At 48.2% G+C, this 27,223-nt stretch overlaps 1 pseudogene; it reads left to right on the top strand.

The window, feature by feature from the left end:
* The first annotated feature begins 857 nt into the window (after positions 1 to 857).
* Positions 858 to 27,223, top strand: part of LOC144160734 (uncharacterized) — a 101,186-nt pseudogene continuing 74,820 nt past the window's right edge.

Genomic DNA, 27,223 nt, shown 5'->3' with positions numbered 1-27,223 from the left:
CACATTACGGCTTTGGCGCTGGCGCGAACAAATCGGGAAGGGTAGGGGGAAGTCGATGGGCGATCGTCTTTAGGGGCCGACAAAAAACACGTGCCCCCCGAACGGGAGTCTTCGAAGCACGCGCGCGTATGACACCCCTTGCATATTGTTCGCCAGCGCTGACCGCGGGCGTTTACAACTCGCCAGCCCTGCCGACCACGCAATTATGTGTCCCTTATCACTCCTAAGCGTCTGTATGTCGTGTACTCTCGTTTCTTTTTGGTTTGCCGGTCCCCACCGCTGCCTTTTTCTCTCAATTAGGTTCTCCCTTACTCGCCTCTTTCCATTACCCTATGTCACATATTTAATCTTTCTTGTTTGTGCTTCCCTATTGCTGGTCTTTTCTCTAATGTTTCAGTGCGTTTTTCTCGGTCCTCCTCGCTTAAAATCTTAAACGTATGTCACCACCCCCAGAACCTGAAGTGCTTGAACTGTATATAAACCACTTCCATTCTGTAAGATCTTACTCTTGATAAGGAATTGTCCCCATCCGAAACGTGGATGTAAAATTATGTTTTGAAAGTCAATTTAGTATGTTTTTTTTAATTCCGCACCTTTTTACAATTTAACCTTCATTAGATTATCCGTTTATCTTGTATTTTCAACTATTCCTTTTGAATCTTCCGCAATAGAAAGTGCAACAAAGAAGTACCCCAAATATGTGCAACCACTATGGTTTTCGGCGACTCTGATTGCAAGCACTTGAATCATTCTGACCACGGACGCAAGGGAACGCCGGCGTTCTCTCCAAGTCAGGCGCAACCATCCAAGGTTTGTCCCAGCTGCTGGAGTTCGTCCCGCACACGGTGACCACCGTCATGTTGCACGTTGGGACGAACGACATCGCCAAGGGCCAGGCCGACGCTGTGTTTCAAAGGTGCAAGAAATTGTTGGTGGCCATTCCACATCTACTGCCCAATGTGAGAGCCATCTACGCGACGCTCGTGCTCCCAAAGAGCCAAAACCGGCGCCGACTCAACCTGACCCAGCGATTCGCCGCCCGCTGCAACTTGGAGGCTGGCAACCTCGACCACGAGATGCAATGTATTCCCCCAGTACGTGCGTTAGCAGCTCATGGTCTGCACCCTAGTTTTGAAGGTGTAGCCATAATGCCAAGCCATCTCCAACAGCTCCTGCGACGAGAACTAAGGAGGGTACCACAACTTGCCTGAACAAACCGGTCACTTCGCCAGCGGGACAACTGCAGCCGGCAGCACGGCGACCACCGACACACCCGCTTTCGGCGAACATCGGGACCACCCAGACAGTCGGAGCACGCGAACGACAGCAGGGCAGGCCACAGACCAACACTATCTCCACGACTGTAACGGAGCCAGAGCAGTTTACGCCCTTACCACCCCTACCTCCGATCGTCGGTTCTGTGCAGACTGGCGTGATACCGCGCTAAAACCTCCCAAGGGCATCCAAGGACGTCGTACAGGCCGACCAGTTCAACTGACTTTGTTTAAAGAACAGTTAGGTTTCAGTGTCATGTTAACACTTTATTCATCTATGAAAAATCTGCTGTTGTTCGAAAGGGTCGTCGACTTCATTTAGAGCCCGCTGCATTCGACTTTTCACCTAAAATAATACAAAAATGGAAAGATACCCTGCATGAGGCGTCTAAAAAGCTACTGCACTATGTGATCCAACATAACCGGTCCTACTTACTGTCGCTCCAAAATCAGGAAAACAAGCTCCCAGAGACAATCCTTTATCAGAAAATGAGCTCCGCCTCTTGGAACTCTTTATACAAAACAAAGAGCGCGAGCTGCAGAAAACAAAGAATGAAAAGGTGCGCCGTGACGGCGTACACTCCACTGCTGGCAGCCGATCGGAAGCAGCCTCTACATCTTCGCGCGCTGGCCATTAGACCATACCCCAAACTATTGACCAGAGTGAAGACCCTATTGTTAACCTTTCAGATGTAGAACTATCGAAGAAGAACATAGAGTTCTTTCCAAAGTCCTCAACTTTTGCCCTGCCACAGGCTCCAGCAATGAATTTCATCTCTACAGACACGTAGAAAATTTCGCTACATCTTTAGGACTCAGTGAATATTTCTTGGACAAGCCGAGAAACACGGATGGCTCCGAAAAACTCCGTGCTAGTCGGCAATGGACACCTCCGGCTCAAAGAGACAAATTCCTTTATATCTGTAATAGGGCAGTTGAACGTGACATCGTGTCATCATAGAAGAATCAGGCACCCTACCGGGAAAACCTTTACTGCGGGGAAGAAAAAGCACTGGATGCTTTGAGCTTCCGTACCGACATAATAATAAAGCCAGCAGACAAGAGAGCAACGATAGTGGTTATGAACCGAAGCCCAAAGGCGAATGGATAACACTTCTTTTGGCAAATTATTGCCGAACGACCCAACCCCTCACTTTAGAGATAAGATAAAGGAAAATCTAGACCGCATTGTGAAAGGACAAAAGATAACTTAATCGGTGACGCCGTCTCTCTTACCACTAAGTCCAGTACCTGGGAAGTTCTATACTCCGCCTAAAATCCACAAAGAAAATTATCGAGGATGACCGATCGTGTCTGGCATAGGCACAGTATCCCAATGCATATCCAGTTTTCTTGACGGCTTTTTAGGGGACATGCTATGCTCTCTTCCCTCCTACATTAAAGACGCCACACATTTTCTTGTCCAAACAATTAACCTCAGTATAACTGAAAACAGCCTTTTAGTGACCCTGGATGTAGCGTCGCTATACACAGATATCCCTCACGAAGATGGCATAAACTCACTAATACTTGCTTATGAGGAAATGGAGACGCTTAAAGATCAATGGGTAGTCAGACGCTTGGGAAACTCGTGAAAATATTTCTAGAAATTAATAACTTTGAGTTCAACAATAACCATTATGCGCAAATCAATGGCACCTCCATGGGGACAAAGATTGGTCTCAATTATGCCAACATCTAATGGGAAATTTGGAAAACAAGTTCCTAGGCGACTACCCGTTAAAACCGCTCTTTTATAAGAGATTCATTGACGACCTATTTCTGATCTGGCCTCACGGAGAGGAAGCTCTCCGTACGTTTATTGAAGCATTCAACAATATCCACAGCGACATCAGGTTGTCTCACTCGTACTCTGCCTGTAGCATAAACTTTTTGGACGTCGCCGTGCAAATATCTGGCTGTGAACTCACAACATCACTTTTTAGAAAACCCACTTACCGAGACCAGTACCTAAACTTTCACAGCAGTCATTATCGCCATTGCAAAACCGGAATTCCTTACAGCCAGTCCATCCGATTCAAAAGAATATGTTCCAACCCTCAAGACTTTGCCGCCAACTGTGACCAACTACGCAAAGATTTAACCCACCAACAATATCCTCTTCCCGTGATAAACGATGCCATTGAAAAATCGAAAACACCGGACAGACGCGAACTAATAAACAGCAGCAGCAACGTTCAAACTGATAAACCTCGAACCAACTCGGTTGCAACACATGCGGCCTCAGAAAAAGTTTGCAAACAAGAACAACTTTGCAAAAACGTCACACCATCCTTTTGAAATGTGATCGAATGCGATGGGTCCTCCCTGAACCGCCTCGCGTTGTATATAGATGAGCAAAAAAAACTGAAAGTCATCATACCTTCTTCAAAAACTGAAACTTCCCAATTTCAAGGCTATTGACCATGCAACAAGCCCCGCTGTAACCTTTGCCCCATGATGCCAAAAACTCTTGTTGCTAAAAGCACTGCCACTGCCACTGCCACTCAGTCAGACGGAAACACCACTGCGAATACGAATTATTAACCACACATCCCACATCAAAACGTTGCCTCAACTCCCTGTCTCAAAACACGTCGCTTGTCTGGGTCTGTCTTTTGACCAATTCACGGTGACCGTGCTGTAATCGAAGTTATAACACACCACGAAAGAGAGATGTTTGAATCATTTCTAATCCACAAATTCAACACAGTTGCAGGTGGAATAAGCGAACAAGAGGGCAAGTTTTCGTTTTTGCCCTTGTGATGCACAAATCAGCTCCCTTTTAGTGATACACACAACGTAAGAGGCGGTAGGTTGTGGTTAAGTTAAAAATTTGGTCATTGCATTTATGTGTAGACATTGTGTTTTTTAGGAGTTGGCCGTGTAGACGTGTGTATATATAAGCTGAGATTGGTGTAAGAATGTATAAGCACAGAATTCTTTCTATACGTCATTCTTCTTGAGACCATTGATGTTTTTTCTCACCCTGTGTACCCACGCATCAAGGAAACTGTTTTTTCACTGTTTATTTTGCTTGTTTTATCGGTGATTTGATTGAATTTGTTGTTTGGGTTAACGGCCGAGTCATTTGCCATTTTCTTTCCATGACCACTTTGTGGTTTTGCGTGTTTATTGCTTGTGTGCGCGTGTGCGCGTCTGTTGGCTTTCTGTTTCTGTTTTTATTTGTTGCACCACCATTCCTGTTTTTTCCCCTGTTGACTTACGATTTTCACTGTGTCTGCACAAAGACATCATCACTCTCACTCAAAAGCTTAGCCCTCGTATCGCCGTCGCGACTGGGGGCGCCTTCTTTCTGCCAGGTTTCTTAAACACGTAGACACATTACGGCTATGGCGCCGACGCTAACTAAAGAGAAGGGGTGGGGAGAGGTGAATGGGGGATCATCTTCAGGGGCCGACAAAAACACGCGGCCCCACTCGGGTGTCTTCAAAGCAGCGTACTGCGGATACCCCTTGCATATTGAGCGCCGGCGCTGACCACGGGCGTTTACCATTCGTCACCGCTGTCAAACAGGCAATTATGTGTCCCGTATCGCTCCTGTTGACTTACTATTTTCGCTGCCTCTGCATGCAAGGTGATTCATGTCTCCCTACTAAGACATAATCACTATCATTCGGACATTCGGACAGCTTAACCCTCTTGTTGCCGGCGTGTCTGGGGGTGGCATGTTTCTTCCCAGGTTTCTCGGACACGTGCACACATTACGGCTTTGGCGCAGACGCAAACTAGGCGGGAAGGATGGGGGGAAGTGGATGGGGCAAGGTCTTTGAGGGCCGACAAAAAAACACGCACACCCCGCACGTGAGTCTTCGAAGCGTGCGCACGTATGACACCCCTTGCATATTGTTCGCCGGTGCTGACAGCCGGCTTATACAACTCGCCGCCCCTATCTACCACGCAATTATGTGTCCCCTATCACTACTAAGCTTGTGTCTGTCGTGTCCGCTCGTTTCTTTTTGGTTTGTCTGTCCCCGCCGCTCCCTTTCTATCTAAATTAAGTTCTCTCGCCTCTTTCCATTCCCCTCTATCACATAATTATGCTTTTTCTAGTTTTTGTTTTCTTGTTGCTGGCCTTTTCTCTTATGTTTCAAGGCGCATTTCTCTCTTCCTCCTTGCTTCCAGTCTTAAACGTATGTCAGCGCTGCGGAACCTCAAGTGCTTGAACTGTATATAAACCACTTCAATGCTGTAAGATATTACTCTTTTTAAAGTACAGTCCCCGTCCGAAACGTCAATGTAAAGTTATGTTTTCGAAGTAAACTTGGTATGCTTTATTTGTGACCCCTTTTTACTATTTACCCTTCACTAGCCAAACCATTTATCCTATATGTTTTTATATATATAAATATATATAAATATACATATATATATATATATATATTTATATATATATTTATATATATAGATATATAGCGAATCAGAATAAGAAGTGAGGGGCTCGTTGAACGTCAGACAGAAATAAGAATTAGCAGTCAAGAAGACTTCGCAAAGCAAAGGGGAGGATGTAGTAGCTCAAGATAAAGAATTTGGACAATGAGAAAGTGGAGAAAAAATGCCCGCCAGGTGGGATCCAAACCCACGACCTCAAGAATACCAGTCTGGTGCGATAACCACTACGCTACCGGCGGGGCTACTTAAGCCTCCACTTTCTGGGGTATTTACGTTCAGGTGTTTTTGTTTCCTGCGCTTGGGGGTGGTAGCCAGCGCAATTCGGACTACTCGGGGTGACGGGGACGTTCTTTTTAACCCCCGGGCCGTGACTCGAGCGTCTACGACATGTCGAGAGTGGTCGACCAGCGTTGAACCCTCTTAAGCTCCCTATGGCACCAAGACTGCCAGAACAGAGGCCCTCGCTATGCATGTAGCGAATCCGAATAGGAAATGAGGGGCTCGTAGAAATTACACAGAAACAAGGGTTGGCAGTCAAGAAGACCTCGGAAAGCAAAGGGGAGGTAGGAGTAGGTCATTGAAACAGATAAAGTATTTGAAAAGAAAAATAGACGACGCCCTCGACTGTCTCGACGGCGCCTAGTACTTCTCCTCTATTGACCTTCGCTCAGGATAATGGCTAATCGTCATCGACGACATGGACAGAGAAAAACTGCTTTCATTACACGGGATGTACTTTACCAGTTTAAGGTCATGCCGTTCTGCCTTTGCAATGCGCAACCGACATTTGAGGGCATGATGGACTCACTCCTGCACAGCTTCAAGTGGTCCACCGGCCTTTGCTAGCTTGACGATGTGATTGTTTTCTCCCCTACTTTTGCAACTCATTTTTCTCGTCTAGCGGCCATCCTTGCCGTTTTCCGCAAAGCCGGTCTCCAGCTGAACTCCTCCACGTGCCACTTTGGACTCAAGGAAATTACAATCCTCGGCCATGGAGTCGACGCGCAGGCCGTACAACCTGACCCGAAAAGCTCAAGGCAGTTCAAAGCTTTCCTGTTCCTACTTGTTCCAAAGACGTACGCAGCATTCTTGGGTTATGCTCATACTTTCGACGCTTTATTCAAGGTTTTGCCGATATCGCACGCCCTTTGACACAGCTTCTTAAGAAGAATGTGCCTTTTACCTGGGGGCCTGATCAAGAACGTGCCTTTTAGACCTTAAAAACTCGACTGACCACACCTTCCAGCCTTGGTCATTTTGATACTTCCGCCCCTACAGAATGTTCGCACGGACGCGAGCGGCCATGGGATTGGAGCGGTTCTGGCGCAACGCCAACACGGCCAAGATCGCGTGATCGCTTATGCAAGCCGTCTCTTGTCCCCAGCGGAGCGGATCTACTCCATTACCGAACGTGGGTGCTTGGCACTGGTATGGGCAGTCACGAAGTTTCTACCTTATCTTTATGGACGGCCCTTCTCTGTGGTCACAGACCACCATGCCCTTTGCTGTCTCTCATCATTGAAGGACCCCACTGGAAGGCTGGGCCGCTGGGCTCTCCGGCTTCAAGAACACTCATTTACTGTTGTCCATAGGTCTGGACGGTTACACCAGGACGTGGACTCTTTGTCGCGCTATCCCGTCGACAGCTCAGATGGAAATGAGATTGAAGACCAAGTCTATTCTATCTCATGCCTGCTCAACATCGGGGTCGAACAACGACGCGATGAATGCTTGCGGCACATCATCGAACGCCTACACTCTCCCCAGCAGGATTCTTCCCTTCGTCACTATCTCCTCAGGGATAGGATTTTATACCGCCGAAATCTTCGTACAGATGACCCCGATCTCTTGCTCGTCGTTCCTGAACACTTGCGACTGTCCGTCCTACATCAACTTCATGACGAACCAACTGCAGGCCACCTAGGAATCACGCGGACCTACGACGGCGTTTGCCGCCGGTTCTTCTGGCCGAAGATGTACCGATCGGTGAAGCGCTATGTAACATCATGTGATCCCTGCCAACGACGGAAGACCCCTACCGTGGCCCCCGCCGGCCTCCTGCAGCCCATCGACGTACCCATTAAACCCTTTTACCGTGTTGGCCTAGATTTCCTCGGACCTTTTCTTATTTCCACTATGGGAAAAAAAGTGCCGGATGCTTGGCTAGTAAAGCTGTAAATGGAAATACATCCCCCTCGCGAGGGGCACGATCAAATGCACAGCATTTCCGAGGGGGTGCGCCGGCAAGTCGTATGGATTACGTATTGGTTGTTGGTTTTCTTGTTACACGCTGCACGTCATCAAATTTGCGGTGGGCTACAGCGGGGCGTCCCGGCAGCACGAGACGCGACCAGCGCTGCTGGTCTCTCGATCATAGTCTCGATCGCGGGACCTGTGTCGCCATCTTGCGGAGGCGCGTGACAACTTATGGCGGGTCTCTCGATCATAGTCTCGATCGCGGAACCTGTGTCGCCATCTTGCGGAGGCGCGTGACAACTTATGGCGCTTTCGAAACAAACCATAAATGAGTGAAGGATATAAGGCGCTATCGGTGCATCGAAATCCGTGTTGGTTGCGTGGCTCAATCGGTAGTGCGCCCGGCACTTGCCGTTCCGCCCGCGCCGTCATGGGTTCGAATCCGGGCGCCGGAAACTGTTGTTTCTTTTATAGTGTAGTGGCCTGGCTGCGGACTAGGCCGAACGCCGCGTGACATTGTGAGTTACTAAAATGCTATGCATTTAAAAGCAAGCGGAGAAAAAATGCCCGAAAGGTGGGATACGAACCCACGACCTCCAGAATACCGGTCTGGTGCGATAACCACTACGCTTCCGGCGGGGCGATTTTCCCTCCCCGCTTTCTGGAGTATGTATATCAATGTAATTTTTTCCTCTGTAGGGGCGTGGTATCCAGCGCCACTCAGACTTCTCGGGGTGAAGGGGACCTTCTTTTTAATCCCCGCGCCGTGCCTCGAGTGGCTACGACATGTCGAGAGTGGTCAACCAGCGTTGAACCCTCTTAAGCTCCCTATGGCACCAAGAGTGCAAGAATAAACGCCCTCGCTATGCATGTAGCGAATCAGAATAGGAAATGAGGGGGTCGTAGAAATAACACAAAAATAAGGGTTGGCAGTCAAGAAAACCTCGGAAAGCAAAGGGGAGGTTGTGGTAGGTCTTTGAAACAGATAAAGAATTTGGAAAGAAAGAAAGAAAGCGGAGAAAAAATGCCCGACAGGTGGGATCCGAACCTACCACCTCCAGAATACCGTTATTTTTGTGTTATTTCTGCGAGCCCCTCATTTCCTATTCTGATTCGCTACATTAAGAGCGAGGGCCTCTGTTCTGGCAGTCTTGGTGCCATAGGGAGCTTACGAGGGTTCAACTCTGGTTGACCACTCTCGACATGTCGTAAACACTCGAGTCACAGCCCGGGTATAAAAAGAAGGTCCCCTTCACCCCGAGAAGTCAGAGTGGCGGTGGCTACCAACCCCAAGCACAGGAAAAAATTACATTGACATAAATACCCCAGAAAGCGGGAGGAAGGGGGAAAGGCCCCGCAGGTAGCGTAGTGGTTATCGCACCAGACCGGTATTCTTGAGGTCGTGGGTTCGGATCCCACCTGACGGGCATTTTTTCTCTGCTTTCTTTCTTTCCAAATTTTTTATCTGTTTCAATGACCTACCACAACCTCCCCTTTGCTTTCCGCGGTTTTCGTGACTGCCAACTCTTATTTGTGTGTTATTTCTACGAGCCCCTCATTTCCTATTCTGATTCACTACATGCATAGCGAGGGCCTCTGTTCTGGCAGTCTTGCGCCATAGGGAGATTAAGAGGGTTCAACGCTGGTTGACCACTCTCGACATGTCGTAGACTCTCGCGTCACGCGCAGGAATTAAAAAGATGGTCCCCTTCCCTCCGGGAAGTCAGAGTGGCGCTGGCTACATCCCCCAAGCAAAGAAAAAAATTACGTTGACATAAATACCCCAGAAAGCGGGGGTGAAAATGGCCCCGCCGGTAGCGTAGTGGTTATCGCACCAGACCGGTATTGTGGAGGTCGTGGGTTCGGGTCCCACCTGGCGGGCATTTTTTCTCTGCTTTCTTTCTTTCGTTCTTTCCAAATTCTTTATCTGTTTCAATGACCTACCACAACCTCCCCTTTGCTTTCAGAGGTATTCTTGACTGCCAACCCTTCTCTCTCTCTCTCTCTCTCTCTCTCTATATATATATATATATATATATATATATATATATATGACTCAAGATGAAGACTGGTCCTCCAGTCGAAACGTCAGTAAACCACTGTTTTTGTTTTTAATCGTGCGTCTACCATTTTCTCGACTATTTCTTCTGGCTCCTCGATAAGTTTCTTTTTCTGCTTATATATATATCTGTGTATATATATATATACATATATATAAATTCGTAAGTTGAAGAAACACCTCGAGGAACCAGATAAAGTATTTTCGGCAATCATGGACTCAGCCTCGCCGTTATTTGCAAAAGCAGTGCTTCTGTAACGTTTCAGCTGGTGCCCCAGCTTTCAGCTGACCTACATAAAACCTAGGAATACTCATGCTTATGATAATGCAGACGGCACGCTACAGTGCGCACATGCTATAAAAACAAAATCGCATGTTTGGACAAAAACATTCAAAGAATATTTGTACACACTTCCGTGGGGCACTGCTCTTCTGATATTCTCACCAGACAAAAAAGTTTTATTGGGACGGCAGACGTGCTGTAGGGGATGCCGGCCACCCTGCCTTGTCTCAGAAAGCAAAGCGATCATACTCCGTATTCATTTCGAAAAAACGTCTAAAAGAGAATATCTGATGAGAAATGGTCGCTCAATGAAAGGCGTTACAGCAAATTAACACGCGGCTAACTGAAACCTGTACCGCACACCCATTTCTCAATATAAGAAGTGCAAAACAAGTGAGTAACCAATTAAGGATCCAAAGTTGTGTAGTTTTTTGTAGTTTAAACACCCTTAAAGGCAGCGTTGTATATACAGACGCTAGGGCATGACGCCATGTCGACTCTGTTGCTGACAACAGGGTCAGACGGTCGGTCGGTCGTCGTGTTTGTCTAGTGTTTGTGTCTTACTGCCGCTGTTCAACAAGCAACATAGTTCACAGCACAGCACACGTCAGACATCGGGCATTTGTAGCACATTCAGTTCTCAAAATAGACATTACTTGTTTCCTTTCTTTTGAGCTTCTTCACGGGCAACAGTGGCCATACGTGAATTCGCAAAGTCCTCGGGTCACATGCTTCAACAATTAGCCAACTCCTATGAATTCAGTAACTGTTGTGTCCCTGCCTGAAAAGTTCACCCAAATCAGGCAACCAGTAACGGTAACGTTTCTGTGTATTTGACAGTAACAACAATAAATATAAATCCAGAATGGAAACAGGAAAGACAAGTCATGGAGAACAAGTCTGTCGAGCTAACTAAATTGCCGAGGAAACGGTACAGTAAGAACTGTGCAAGGGCGGGATACCTTGCGCGCTGTCACAGCAGTGATGTTAAAAGATTACTGGAGGTTGCTCACGGCAGGGAGAACAATAACCTCAAGGGAAACACAGCTGCTCCTCGGTCTCAAATAACAATGTTCTGGCTCCCTCGCTCTAGTGGCGCGAAGACTAGGCCAAGATGCTACCGGCCCACGTAGCCATTCATCGTTTGGCTACATTAATGAGTGGTTTAGCTTGCCATACGGCCCACTACTTCAACTCCACTGCTGCACCCTCCGGAACTATGGTGTAGACGAGCTGTACGTAAGAAGAGTACAGGATATCTTAATTAATTGGGCCCACCGTTATCATCGCCCTCCATGAGGAGAGCAGTAAAATAGCTTTAAGCAATGGCGTCAACCAAAGCGACAGAATTTCCCCAATGTTATTCACGGCGTGTTTACAAAAGGTATTCAAAACCATGGGTTAGGATTCGCTCGGTGTAACAGTTAATGAAGAATGCCTCAGTAACATCAAAATTGCTGATGACGTTGCCTTGCTAAGTAACTCAGGGGACGAATTGCAAAGCATCATTACCGCAATCGACAAGCAAAGTAGAATCGTGGGCCAGAAAATATTATTTAGAGGCACTGGCGAGAAGGCTTGGTTGAATGCGAGAAGTCCTTTTATTCGGCAAGCAGCAGCTCCAACTCGAGAAGGAACTTCGAACCACGATTATGATACTGAAACGTCGCGCATCCAAACGATGATATGCTGATGATGAACTGATGAGGTAAGAAGTCGAAGAAGATGTACTGTTGCAAATAAATGGAGGAAACACCAGGGAGGAACCTGGGCGCTCAAAGGTAGCCATTAGCGCTTAAAATAAGCAGAAAATGAAAGTAATGCTCCAGCGCCACGGCAGAGCACAGCGGTTTGAGATATTTGGCGAGGCAGTGGAAGTGTTAAGCGAATAAATCAGTTAGGCTAAGCAGGGACACCAGATTCCAAGCATGAGGCAGAGATAATTAGAAGGAAAAGGATTTAGTGTCGTGTCTTCGGCAGCCGTTCGGGGATAATGAATGGCCGCCTACCATTCTACCTGATGAAAATAGTGTATGAATGCTCCATCTTACCAGTACTCACCAATGGGGCAGAAACATGAAGGCTCACTAAAAGGAATCAAACTAAAATGAACACAACTCAGCCCGCAACTGAACGAAAGATGATATGTGTGACATTAAGGGACAAGTAGTGAGCGGAGTGGGTAAAGGAACAAACGCGTGTTAAGGCATAATAGTAAAACTAAGAAGAAATGGGTGTTGGTAAGGCATGTATGGCCAAGGCAAGGTAACCCTTGGGGTTTAAGGGTAACACAATTGATACGTAGAGAAGGCAAGCGTGGCAGAAGGCGGCAGAGAGTTACATGAACAGATGTGATGACGTTTGAGGGGATAAATCTGTCGCAGTTATCGCAGGGCTGGGATAATTGGAGATCTATGGGAGAGGCCTTTACTCTGCAGTGGGCGTAGACAGGCTGCTGCTACGTTTGATTATGTGGTTGTTGATGATTATGATAATGATTACTCCCCACTACTACCGTACGAAGACTGGTAGAAGTGCCAAACCTCCCGCTTCAGGGATTTGTATACATAGGTAATAGAGGGAAACGTCCCGTTTAGAGTAGCGGCGATGTGGCTTACACGCCGCACGTCTTCTTCATGAGTGACGCTTCCCAAGTGACGATTTCGGGAATGACTACTTTCGGTAGTACTTTTAGTAGCTTTGCCAAGCTTGGCTTGGCGTTCAGAAAGAAGCACAACGCCATTATTTTATTTAAAGACCCCACCTCGTGCATCGTGTACACAGGAACTACAATGCACAATGATTTTACCAAAATTTCTCACTATCATACCGTTGTTGCTTTATTTGTTTCCTGTGTATAGACTTTTTTTGTGTGTTTTAGACATTGTTTTTTTGAGAACGAAATAATTTCAGCCGACTGAGGATATTTTTGTCTACATCAGAGCTGAGATGGTTTGTACTGGCATTACCAACCCCCATTCGGGAATAACATGTGATATTTTACCAAGTACTGTTCACTCTACGAATTAACCAGAATAATTCGTCAAATAGAAAATACTCACTTGTGGGCTTTTGGTTAGCCGACGTAAATATTTTTTTATTATATTATTTATTTTTTATTATAAATTTATTTATTATATTATTCCTGTTGTTCTCCTTTTTGCAGACTCCAGTATATGTAAGTTTGCAGTCCGTTTTCTCCTCTCCTCAACGAATAACTGTTTAATTGAAATCAAAGATCCATTTCAGATTTCTCATTTCTTTTGCAATAATAATTAGGCACTGTATACTCCCTCTAGGTTATGCCGCTGGCCCTGAAGGGTAGCATAAAAATATAAAAAATAATAGATAAATAAATTGTAACGAGAATTTATTCCTAGACCGAAAGACGGAGATCAAAATGTGAGGTCATTAAGTCGGGAGCACGAAGTCTGTTTTATTGTGTTGAACGAGAGGAGCCAGAAGCAGCTTCTAAATTGAGCGTTAGTGATGCGGCTGCCATATATTGTTGCCAGTTGACTGCGATGATGCTGCTCTCGTGTTTCGGCACGTACCCTCTCAAGGAGGGTGGACAGTGCTGCCCATATTCCGGTTGCTCATTTGTGAAATGCACTGGCGGGGGACATCCTTACAATTGCCCCCGCGAAAAAAGAGCTATCAATGTGATCGGGGAGTCGAAATGGTGAGATGCTCAACGTAATGCGTGAGCCCCTGAACGTGTACTATATCACGGCCGCGGCGTCACTGGTCGGGTGATGGGGCAACGGCCTCAACAGTATAACTGGGAGGGACAGGGCAGGTGCGTTTGACAACACGGCAGGGACCATCGTAGTTCGATAAGATCTTACTGCTCAAGCAACGATCACTCGCAGGCCCCGAAAGCCAAACAAGTGATCCGGGTGACAATCTTGGTAGAGGTCGTTTCGCCATGCTGTATCTTTTGTCGAAGTTGGTCTGCCTTGATTAGTGAACGTGCCAGTAGGCGGAATTTTTCGGCGTGTTTGGCGATATGTGAGATTGGCATGCACGCTGAGTCATCATGGCTCTGCGGGAGTGTTGTGTCGAGTGCACAAGAGGGCTCGCGTCCATACAAAAGTAAAACGGAGAGAATCCAGTAGTGGCTGGCGTGACGGTAATATACAAACATGTAACAAATGGAAGGATGCCTTCCGAATTAGAATGATCTGATATCCCCGGTGTCCGGTTTAAACGTTCCGTGAGACCATTGGTCTCTGGGTGGTAAGCTGTTGTGGTGCTGTGGATGGTACGGCAGGCTGTGAGGAGGGCTTCTATAACTTCAGAAAGAAAAACCATTTTCCTGTCACTTAAAAGTTTTCTAGGCGCGACGTGACGTAGAATGAAGTGCCAAAAGAGGAAAGAGGCAACTTCACCCGGAGTTGCAGCTGGCAGTGCTGCCGTCTCTGCATATCAGGTAAGGTGCTCGAACGCGACAACAACCTGTTTCAGCTGCCGTGCAAGAGAGAGGATCATAGATGGCAAAGGCGACGCTGTCAAAGGGCCGTTTTGGACATGATAAAGTTTGTCTACGTCCAATTCCTCGGCGAGGTGGAGATTTGCAGCGTTGGCAGTGAAGACAGGAACGAGCGAACTGACGAACCAAACGGTACATGCCGCGCCAATAGTATAACGCATGAAAGCCTTCGTAGGTTATGGTACACCACCATGGGCTCAATGCACCTCGTTATTAAAATAGCCACATATTTCTGCGCGTACGCGGGGCGAAATTACTAGAAGGCACTTGCGACCTTAGAGTTGGCAGTTGCACAGAAACACCAAACCGTCACGGATGGCTACGTGGGACGTTTGCCGGAGTAGATTTCGAGTCGAAACTTTCGCAGATGCGCCTGACAGAAATTTGAAGATGGAGGAAGTCCAGACATCCTTTGTATGGTCGAATGACCTGGAGTGGATCTTCTGTGGTGAGAGGTAGAAATCGGTAATCGAGAGTCCGTCACTTTCATGCGGCAACAGGGAGCGAGAAAGGGCATCAGTGTCATGGTGCTTTCGGCCTGACCGTTAAGTGACGCAAATTTCGCAGTCCTGGTGTCAACAAGCCAAGTGTGCTAATCTACGGATCTTTCAGCGAGGACCCCCAGCAAAGCGAGTTGTGGTCCGTAACAACCACAACAGGGTGGCCGTAGAGAGGCGGGCGGAACTTCGCAATTGCCGAAACAACAGCTATGCAAAAGATGCTACAGCGCGAAAACAACACGGACACAGAAAGACGACGGGACGAGCGCTGACTTCCAACAAAATTTAATACGATGAACCTTGCACCGTTCATACACGTTCTTAATGTTAACATAACAACAAAAACAAAAAATTATAATCTCTAGTATTACAGAGCCATATCAGCACGCGTTCAATGTACTCGGCACAATCTATACAAACAACAGTTCATTTCCTGCTCAAAGTGCAGCACGTGTTGGAAAGGAAATCTCTTTTAAAAAACACAATAAACACCCTGCTTACACATTTACTGCCATGTTTTAAAATTTTGTGCACTTCAAATATTTCTCGAGTAGTTTGATTACCGGTTCTTCCTATAACCTCGCAGATTTCAAACTCAGCTTTGCAGCCGTGCAAACTGCCTTTTACGAGCAGGTCAGTCCGATTCAAGCGGCTGGCTACCCACTCCACCTGGTTGTATCGGTGACAGAAGGCCTCCTCCGGAACCTGAAATCTTACCATCGCAGGGATGCGCATGACGGGCCTGCTCACGAGAGTGAGAGAAAAATGGTGGCGCTGTCTCGTACATTCGCGGCTTGTATCACGGTTTATAGAAGATCGCCAACCACGTAGACGTGAAGGTAGCGCTTAGCGCTCCTCACAAGCTGGTGAAATTAGCCACAGAAACTGCAAAAACAGGTGCGATCAATCGTAGGTGCCATGCGAATCATCGTACACCTTACGTCCCAAGCTTGGATCGTTTGGTGTATCGCATTCTCTTGAGGAAATGTCGGTCTGTGTACGCCGGTCAAACTGGCAGCTGCCTTAATGACCGATTGAGGTAGCACGACAACAATGTCAAAAAATGAAACGATAAGTTCCTGGCCATGCATTGCAAATCTTGCGGCTGCAAACCTCAGTTTGAAATGTGCGAGGTGATAGGGAGACGCGGTAATCAAACTACTGGAAAAATTATTGAAGAGCGCGAAATCTTAAAGCATGGCAGTAAATGTGTAAGCCGTGCGTCTATTGCGTTGTCAAAAAAGAGATAGATTTCCTTTCCAACACGTGCTGCACATTGGGCAGGAAATGAACTGTTGTTTGTATAGATTGTGCCGAGTCATTTTAACGCGTGTTGATACGGCTGTGTAATACTAGAGATTAGAAGTCTTGTTTTTGTTAGGTTAACATGAAGAATGTGTATAAAAGGTGCAATGTTCATAGTATTAAATTTAGTTGAAAGTCAGCGCTCGTCCCGTCGTCTTTACGTGTCCGTGTAGTTTTCGCGCTGTAGCATCATTTACAATGAACTACCAACTCGCCCAACAATACACTTTGTTAAACAGCTCTGCATTCTCAGTCTGTCGCAGAATAGTTTATCTCTTGTTTTTTCTGGCACGACTTGCGTAGGAGACCAGATACTCATTAAAACCTGCCTTGCTTTGAGCGAGAACTGCCCCCAAACCAACTCCACTCGCATCGGTGTGAATCTCGGTAGGCGCGTCAGGATCGAAATGGCGAAGGATTGTCGAAGATGTGAGGAGATGACGCACTTATGTTATAGCGTCGTAGACAGTCATTGATCACTCAGAGATGCTGTCTTCTTTGCTGAAGAGCTGTGTCAGAGCCGCGAGGAGTGATGCAAGGTTCCGTACGAAGCTGCGAATTTACGAACACAGACCCATGAAGCCGCGAAGGGCCTTCACTGATGTCAGCTTCGGAAAAACACCGCCACAGCACGCAACTTTTCAGGATAAGGCAGGACACCAGCTTTAGATATAACGTGGCCATGGATGGTATGCTTTTGGGCAGCAAAACGGCACTTCCTGAAATGTAGGTGCAGTCGCGATGTAGTCAAGCATTCCGAATTTGCTCAAATCGGATAAGATGCGTTGAAAAATATGGAGTGAAGGTCACAATATCATCCAGGTAACAAAGGCACATCAGCCATTTGAGTCCACTGAGATTGCTTCCCATCATCCGCTCTAAGGTTGCAGGCGCATTGTAGAGGCCAAACCTCAATACGTTTAACCCATAGAGGCCACCTGGAGTAACACAGACCGTTTTTGCATGATCAGCCTCTGCCATGGGGAACCGTCAATACCCTGAGTGTAAGTCAATTGAAGAACAAAACTGTGCGCTTCGGAGAAAATGGAGGGCCTCACCAATTCGTGGCAAATGGTATACATCACAGCGGGTTAATTTGTTGAACCGTGGGTAATCGACAAAAAACAGAATAGAACTGTTTTGGTTCTCAACAAGCACTACCGGAATCTCCCTTGGACTTGGGAAAGGTCGGATCACCCCACGTTCGAGCATGTCCTCGACTTGTTCGTAAACCACGCGGCGTTCAGTGGGAGAAACACGGTAGGGACGTTGCGTAAGTATACGTGACTCCCTTTATCAATGGTGCATGAAGTGGTCTCATTTGGACGACGAAAGCTTCCCATCAACGCTGGGAACAAAGATATCTGCAGATGTGGGGGTGTCGCCGCTGCACGAGTGCAGAGTCCACAGACTTCAAGGGTTCCTAAGTCGTCCAGCACATCCACAGTGACAACAGAAGCTATGGTCCCGACGTTGCCGACGCACACTCCGCATTGCACGGTGCAGGGACACGAGCCGCAGTTAGAAAGGAGAAATGCAGCTCGGCTGTTACGGAGTCGAATCATAGAGAAAGGAAGCCGAAGATTACGTCGCTGGTGAAACAGGTTTGAAAGCGTACAGAGTACTGCTGCATTGAACAGAGAGGGCGACAAAAAACAGAATAGAACTGTTTTGGTTCTTAACAAGCACTACCGGAATCTCCCTTGGACTTGGGAAAGGTCGGATCACCCCACGTTCGAGCATGTCCTCGACTTGTTCGTAAACCACGCGGCGTTCAGTGGGAGAAACACGGTAGGGACGTTGCGTAAGTGTACGTGACTCCCTTTATCAATCAATGGTGCATGAAGTGGTCTCATTTGGACGACGAAAGCTTCCCATCAACGCTGGGAACAAAGATATCTGCAGATGTGGGGGTGTCGCTGCTGCACGAGTGCAGAGTCCACAGACTTCAAGGGTTCCTAAGTCGTCCAGCACATCCACAGTGACAACAGAAGCTATGGTCCCGACGTTGCCGACGCACACTCCGCATTGCACGGTGCAGGGACACGAGCCGCAGTTAGAAAGGAGAAATGCAGCTCGGCTGTTACGGAGTCGAATCATAGAGAAAGGAAGCCGAAGATTACGTCGCTGGTGAAACAGGTTTGAAAGCGTACAGAGTACTTCTGCATTGAACAGAGAGGGCGACAAAAAACAGAATAGAACTGTTTTGGTTATTAACAAGCACTACCGGAATCTCCCTTGGACTTGGGAAAGGTCGGATCACACCACGTTCGAGCATGTCCTCGACTTGTTCGTAAACCACGCGGCGTTCAGTGGGAGAAACACGGTAGGGACGTTGCGTAAGTGTACGTGACTCACTTTATCAATGGTGCATGAAGTGGTCTCATTTGGACGACGAAAGCTTCCCATCAACGCTGGGAACAAAGATATCTGCAGATGTGGGGGTGTCGCTGCTGCACGAGTGCAGAGTCCACAGACTTCAAGGGTTCCTAAGTCGTCCAGCACATCCACAGTGACAACACAAGCTATGGTCCCGACGTTGCCGACGCACACTCCGCATTGCACGGTGCAGGGACACGAGCCGCAGTTAGAAAGGAGAAATGCAGCTCGGCTGTTACGGAGTCGAATCATAGAGAAAGGAAGCCGAAGATTACGTCGCTGGTGAAACAGGTTTGAAAGCGTACAGAGTACTGCTGCATTGAACAGAGAGGGCGACAAAAAACAGAATAGAACTGTTTTGGTTCTTAACAAGCACTACTGGAATCTCCCTTGGACTTGGGAAAGGTCGGATCACCCCACGTTCGAGCATGTCCTCGACTTGTTCGTAAACCACGCGGCGTTCAGTGGGAGAAACACGGTAGGGACGTTGCGTAAGTGTACGTGACTCACTTTATCAATGGTGCATGAAGTGGTCTCATTTGGACGACGAAAGCTTCCCATCAACGCTGGGAACAAAGATATCTGCAGATGTGGGGGTGTCGCTGCTGCACGAGTGCAGAGTCCACAGACTTCAAGGGTTCCTAAGTCGTCCAGCACATCCACAGTGACAACAGAAGCTATGGTCCCGACGTTGCCGACGCACACTCCGCATTGCACGGTGCAGGGACACGAGCCGCAGTTAGAAAGGAGAAATGCAGCTCGGCTGTTACGGAGTCGAATCATAGAGAAAGGAAGCCGAAGATTACGTCGCTGGTGAAACAGGTTTGAAAGCGTACAGAGTACTGCTGCATTGAACAGAGAGGGCGACAAAAAACAGAATAGAACTGTTTTGGTTCTCAACAAGCACTACCGGAATCTCCCTTGGACTTGGGAAAGGTCGGATCACCCCACGTTCGAGCATGTCCTCGACTTGTTCGTAAACCACGCGGCGTTCAGTGGGAGAAACACGGTAGGGACGTTGCGTAACTGTACGTGACTCACTTTATCAATGGTGCATGAAGTGGTCTCATTTGGACGACGAAAGCTTCCCATCAACGCTGGGAACAAAGATATCTGCAGATGTGGGGGTGTCGCTGCTGCACGAGTGCAGAGTCCACAGACTTCAAGGGTTCCTAAGTCGTCCAGCACATCCACAGTGACAACACAAGCTATGGTCCCGACGTTGCCGACGCACACTCCGCATTGCACGGTGCAGGGACACGAGCCGCAGTTAGAAAGGAGAAATGCAGCTCGGCTGTTACGGAGTCGAATCATAGAGAAAGGAAGCCGAAGATTACGTCGCTGGTGAAACAGGTTTGAAAGCGTACAGAGTACTTCTGCATTGAACAGAGAGGGCGACAAAAAACAGAATAGAACTGTTTTGGTTCTTAACAAGCACTACCGGAATCTCCCTTGGACTTGGGAAAGGTCGGATCACACCACGTTCGAGCATGTCCTCGACTTGTTCGTAAACCACGCGGCGTTCAGTGGGAGAAACACGGTAGGGACGTTGCGTAAGTGTACGTGACTCACTTTATCAATGGTGCATGAAGTGGTCTCATTTGGACGACGAAAGCTTCCCATCAACGCTGGGAACAAAGATATCTGCAGATATGGGGGTGTCGCTGCTGCACGAGTGCAGAGTCCACAGACTTCAAGGGTTCCTAAGTCGTCCAGCACATCCACAGTGACAACACAAGCTATGGTCCCGACGTTGCCGACGCACACTCCGCATTGCACAGTGCAGGGACACGAGCCGCAGTTAGAAAGGAGAAATGCAGCTCGGCTGTTACGGAGTCGAATCATAGAGAAAGGAAGCCGAAGATTACGTCGCTGGTGAAACAGGTTTGAAAGCGTACAGAGTACTGCTGCATTGAACAGAGAGGGCGACAAAAAACAGAATAGAACTGTTTTGGTTCTTAACAAGCACTACCGGAATCTCCCTTGGACTTGGGAAAGGTCGGATCACCCCACGTTCGAGCATGTCCTCGACTTGTTCGTAAACCACGCGGCGTTCAGTGGGAGAAACACGGTAGGGACGTTGCGTAAGTGTACGTGACTCACTTTATCAATGGTGCATGAAGTGGTCTCATTTGGACGACGAAAGCTTCCCATCAACGCTGGGAACAAAGATATCTGCAGATGTGGGGGTGTCGCTGCTGCACGAGTGCAGAGTCCACAGACTTCAAGGGTTCCTAAGTCGTCCAGCACATCCACAGTGACAACACAAGCTATGGTCCCGACGTTGCCGACGCACACTCCGCATTGCACGGTGCAGGGACACGAGCCGCAGTTAGAAAGGAGAAATGCAGCTCGGCTGTTACGGAGTCGAATCATAGAGAAAGGAAGCCGAAGATTACGTCGCTGGTGAAACAGGTTTGAAAGCGTACAGAGTACTGCTGCATTGAACAGAGAGGGCGACAAAAAACAGAATAGAACTGTTTTGGTTCTCAACAAGCACTACCGGAATCTCCCTTGGACTTGGGAAAGGTCGGATCACCCCACGTTCGAGCATGTCCTCGACTTGTTCGTAAACCACGCGGCGTTCAGTGGGAGAAACACGGTAGGGACGTTGCGTACGTGTACGTGACTCCCTTTATCAATGGTGCATGAAGTGGTCTCATTTGGACGACGAAAGCTTCCCATCAACGCTGGGAACAAAGATATCTGCAGATGTGGGGGTGTCGCCGCTGCACGAGTGCAGAGTCCACAGACTTCAAGGGTTCCTAAGTCGTCCAGCACATCCACAGTGACAACACAAGCTATGGTCCCGACGTTGCCGACGCACACTCCGCATTGCACGGTGCAGGGACACGAGCCGCAGTTAGAAAGGAGAAATGCAGCTCGGCTGTTACGGAGTCGAATCATAGAGAAAGGAAGCCGAAGATTACGTCGCTGGTGAAACAGGTTTGAAAGCGTACAGAGTACTGCTGCATTGAACAGAGAGGGCGACAAAAAACAGAATAGAACTGTTTTGGTTCTTAACAAGCACTACCGGAATCTCCCTTGGACTTGGGAAAGGTCGGATCACCCCACGTTCGAGCATGTCCTCGACTTGTTCGTAAACCACGCGGCGTTCAGTGGGAGAAACACGGTAGGGACGTTGCGTAAGTGTACGTGACTCACTTTATCAATGGTGCATGAAGTGGTCTCATTTGGACGACGAAAGCTTCCCATCAACGCTGGGAACAAAGATATCTGCAGATGTGGGGGTGTCGCCGCTGCACGAGTGCAGAGTCCACAGACTTCAAGGGTTCCTAAGTCGTCCAGCACATCCACAGTGACAACACAAGCTATGGTCCCGACGTTGCCGACGCACACTCCGCATTGCACGGTGCAGGGACACGAGCCGCAGTTAGAAAGGAGAAATGCAGCTCGGCTGTTACGGAGTCGAATCATAGAGAAAGGAAGCCGAAGATTACGTCGCTGGTGAAACAGGTTTGAAAGCGTACAGAGTACTGCTGCATTGAACAGAGAGGGCGACAAAAAACAGAATAGAACTGTTTTGGTTCTTAACAAGCACTACCGGAATCTCCCTTGGACTTGGGAAAGGTCGGATCACCCCACGTTCGAGCATGTCCTCGACTTGTTCGTAAACCACACGGCGTTCAGTGGGAGAAACACGGTAGGGACGTTGCGTAAGTGTACGTGACTCACTTTATCAATGGTGCATGAAGTGGTCTCATTTGGACGACGAAAGCTTCCCATCAACGCTGGGAACAAAGATATCTGCAGATGTGGGGGTGTCGCCGCTGCACGAGTGCAGAGTCCACAGACTTCAAGGGTTCCTAAGTCGTCCAGCACATCCACAGTGACAACACAAGCTATGGTCCCGACGTTGCCGACGCACACTCCGCATTGCACGGTGCAGGGACACGAGCCGCAGTTAGAAAGGAGAAATGCAGCTCGGCTGTTACGGAGTCGAATCATAGAGAAAGGAAGCCGAAGATTACGTCGCTGGTGAAACAGGTTTGAAAGCGTACAGAGTACTGCTGCATTGAACAGAGAGGGCGACAAAAAACAGAATAGAACTGTTTTGGTTCTTAACAAGCACTACCGGAATCTCCCTTGGACTTGGGAAAGGTCGGATCACACCACGTTCGAGCATGTCCTCGACTTGTTCGTAAACCACGCGGCGTTCAGTGGGAGAAACACGGTAGGGACGTTGCGTAAGTGTACGTGACTCACTTTATCAATGGTGCATGAAGTGGTCTCATTTGGACGACGAAAGCTTCCCATCAACGCTGGGAACAAAGATATCTGCAGATGTGGGGGTGTCGCCGCTGCACGAGTGCAGAGTCCACAGACTTCAAGGGTTCCTAAGTCGTCCAGCACATCCACAGTGACAACACAAGCTATGGTCCCGACGTTGCCGACGCACACTCCGCATTGCACGGTGCAGGGACACGAGCCGCAGTTAGAAAGGAGAAATGCAGCTCGCCTGTTACGGAGTCGAATCATAGAGAAAGGAAGCCGAAGATTACGTCGCTGGTGAAACAGGTTTGAAAGCGTACAGAGTACTGCTGCATTGAACAGAGAGGGCGACAAAAAACAGAATAGAACTGTTTTGGTTCTCAACAAGCACTACCGGAATCTCCCTTGGACTTGGGAAAGGTCGGATCACCCCACGTTCGAGCATGTCCTCGACTTGTTCGTAAACCACGCGGCGTTCAGTGGGAGAAACACGGTAGGGACGTTGCGTAAGTGTACGTGACTCACTTTATCAATGGTGCATGAAGTGGTCTCATTTGGACGACGAAAGCTTCCCATCAACGCTGGGAACAAAGATATCTGCAGATGTGGGGGTGTCGCCGCTGCACGAGTGCAGAGTCCACAGACTTCAAGGGTTCCTAAGTCGTCCAGCACATCCACAGTGACAACACAAGCTATGGTCCCGACGTTGCCGACGCACACTCCGCATTGCACGGTGCAGGGACACGAGCCGCAGTTAGAAAGGAGAAATGCAGCTCGGCTGTTACGGAGTCGAATCATAGAGAAAGGAAGCCGAAGATTACGTCGCTGGTGAAACAGGTTTGAAAGCGTACAGAGTACTGCTGCATTGAACAGAGAGGGCGACAAAAAACAGAATAGAACTGTTTTGGTTCTTAACAAGCACTACCGGAATCTCCCTTGGACTTGGGAAAGGTCGGATCACACCACGTTCGAGCATGTCCTCGACTTGTTCGTAAACCACGCGGCGTTCAGTGGGAGAAACACGGTAGGGACGTTGCGTAAGTGTACGTGACTCACTTTATCAATGGTGCATGAAGTGGTCTCATTTGGACGACGAAAGCTTCCCATCAACGCTGGGAACAAAGATATCTGCAGATGTGGGGGTGTCGCCGCTGCACGAGTGCAGAGTCCACAGACTTCAAGGGTTCCTAAGTCGTCCAGCACATCCACAGTGACAACACAAGCTATGGTCCCGACGTTGCCGACGCACACTCCGCATTGCACGGTGCAGGGACACGAGCCGCAGATAGAAAGGAGAAATGCAGCTCGGCTGTTACGGAGTCGAATCATAGAGAAAGGAAGCCGAAGATTACGTCGCTGGTGAAACAGGTTTGAAGGCGTACAGAGTACTGCTGCATTGAACAGAGATGGGCAGCATAAAGAAGCAAGGACGGCGGAATGACAACGAATGCTTACTTTATCCGCGAGGACCACTTTTACGGCACAAGTAGCGGGCAGTTCATCAGCGGTAGGATCCATTCGCTTGAAGAGTTCATCTTCGGCACGACCACAGTCGATTACAGCTCCATGTTTAGAAAGGAAGCCCCACCACAGTGTTATAACGAGGGAGCACGAAGTCAGGGCAGCAAACTGAATACCGTATGTGACATCTCGAATAACGGCATGGGCAGTGCACTACCCAAGTGGATAAATGGGGTGAGCCATAGCAGTCCGTAAAAAGAACCCAAGGCGCAGCGTTGTGATCTTCTTCAAGCGGCGGCAGAGTTTGGCGTCCATGACAGAAACGGCGGCTCCAGTGTCGACAAGGGCTAATACTTCGGCGGCATCTTTGCCAATACTAATGACGTTTGAGGGAGAGGGATGAGGTATTGAAGACGACGCAGTTCTTCCCTGAGAAACTGCGGCTCCGAGTTTTCCCCTTCCATTGGTACAGGACGACGACGCATGGGAAACTGTGAGCGTTGTCGCGGTGATGAAGATCGGCGGCTGGCAAAATCACTGCTTTCGGAGGGCATAGATGTCACCAATGAATAGGCGGTGCCTTCGCGAATGAGCTGCGATGGGGCATAGGAGTAAGCCGTCGGAGGGTTACGTCCATTTGCCATACGGCTGCGGCAATTGCGGGCCATATGGCGAGGAGCCCTGCTGGCAAAGAAACATGGGCGATGGTCCAGCCTCCTCCAATGTTTAGTGAGCTACGGACCATATCATAGTGAGGGACATACAGTTAGGCGGGGCGGGAAAACCACTCGGCTCCGATGCATGTATCTGCCTGCGACTTCAGCATAACGTCATCGTGGGGCAGAGTCAACAAAATTCGGGGGAGCGGCCGTCGGCATGGGGGTATGGCGTCGGCATAAGCTAGAGTTGTGATGACTTGTGCTAAGCGTAGTGTCGGCATAGGGCACGGGTGCGACCACAGGGGTCGACTTCAGTGCAGCTGGAAGGGAGTTAGCATTTGAGGTCAGTGCTGATAGATGATTTATGATCCGGAACGTTAGGGATTGGGCACAGCTGACGAGCCACTTCCTCGCGCCAATACTGCTTTATTCGCTGTAGCAAGGTATCGTCATACGGAACCATGACTCCGCGGCCTCAGTTCAATAAAATTTCACTTTATTGAGCTCGAGGCGGTTGTCCCATTTGTAATGAGTGCTCCCCCGTTCAAACACAGCAAGCCCGTCGTCGACGTCTTTCTCATCGGTGCCGTTGTACTTGGGAGGGTCCCGCTCACGAATCGCACCTTAGCAGACGATAGGTGTTGGTGTAGACGGAGGGTTATCGCAGCGAGGCATTGTAGGAGGGTAAAGGGTGCGATTTAGGAGCTCTAGGTTAAAGAAACAAGTACCCAGCACCTCCTCAAAGATTGTCAGGAGGATTTATTCCTAGACCAAAAGACTGCCATATCACGAAGTCAGCTAACAAAGCAAGGAGCATGAAGTGCGTTCTGCCGTGTCGACCGAGAGCAAAAGCGAGAAACAGCTTGTTCTCAGTTCTAAGCGATCGCGATGCGGCTGCCTTGTATTGTTGTGTCTTGACGGCGATGGTGATGCTCACGTGTTTCGGCACGTTCTTCCTCAAGGCGGGTGGACATTGTTGCCTGTGCTGCGGTTGCTCGTTCGTAAACGGGACTGGCGACGGACATTCTTATAAAATAAGTAAAGTTCTCAGCGAGTCGTCCTGCGCACAGCCAAATGTAATTTTCCAGTTGTGCTGCTGCGGTTTTTGGTAAGGATTTTTTGATATCTGAAATTGGATAACAAATAAATTGATTGGTGTACTGATCCCCGCAAAATAAACATGTGCAGTAGTTAGGTTGCGTGGCAAACATTTTTTGTTGCATTAAGAAAACATGCTGAAGGTCCTTGAATTTCACACAAGCAATTAGTTCAAAGTTCGATCCTAAATCTGTTTGAAAGCTACTTTTTTTACAAAATACGTAACTGTTGAGTTTTATTGTTGAATATAGAGCGTACATTGGCCGCAGTGCTCCACTAAACATCGATGAATAAATGTGAACTATCGCAGGCAAGAAATTACAACCAGTTATTCCTAGTGTACATTCTTCACGTTATTCTTCGCGTAGACATAACCTTCACCATCAAAGTGTGCAGCTTGCTGTAGAATCTTTCATCAAGCATTTGAACACAACGTAATACCATTTCTCCATGTCGGTTCTTGTTAAAAGTAAACTTAGAAAAATGGAGCACTAAGGAAAAACTCAGAGGACCACTTCGTGTCTCTTCTGCTTGGCTTTCAAGGCAGTTTAACGCAGACATTATTGTATCGGGTTCTACCGCTTTTCCCGTTATTGTTGGAGCGCTAGGTTATATTTTGGGAGTGTTGTCTGATTAAGCAAGCACTCGTCAGTTGTTGACTTCTTTATCAGTGAGAGCCGGATGTCAACCCGAGCAGACAGCTTTAATTGTTTAAAAGGTGCTCGGCGAAGGAGTCACCACCCACATCGAGCGCTATCAAAGCGATGGTGCGTATTGCGAAAGCTCTACTGCACTGCGTTCGGGCTGTTTGTAAGCCAATATTTTTAATACTTTCTTTGGTGATAGAATAATACACTGTACCCAGCAGCAT

Source organism: Haemaphysalis longicornis, unplaced genomic scaffold (assembly GCF_048455015.1).
Source record: "Haemaphysalis longicornis isolate Haplotype H1 unplaced genomic scaffold, Haemaphysalis longicornis Haplotype H1 scaffold_11, whole genome shotgun sequence".
NCBI lineage: Eukaryota > Metazoa > Arthropoda > Arachnida > Ixodida > Ixodidae > Haemaphysalis > Haemaphysalis longicornis.
Note: the sequence above shows the minus strand (reverse complement) of the source record. Positions and strands in the feature narration are given on the sequence as shown.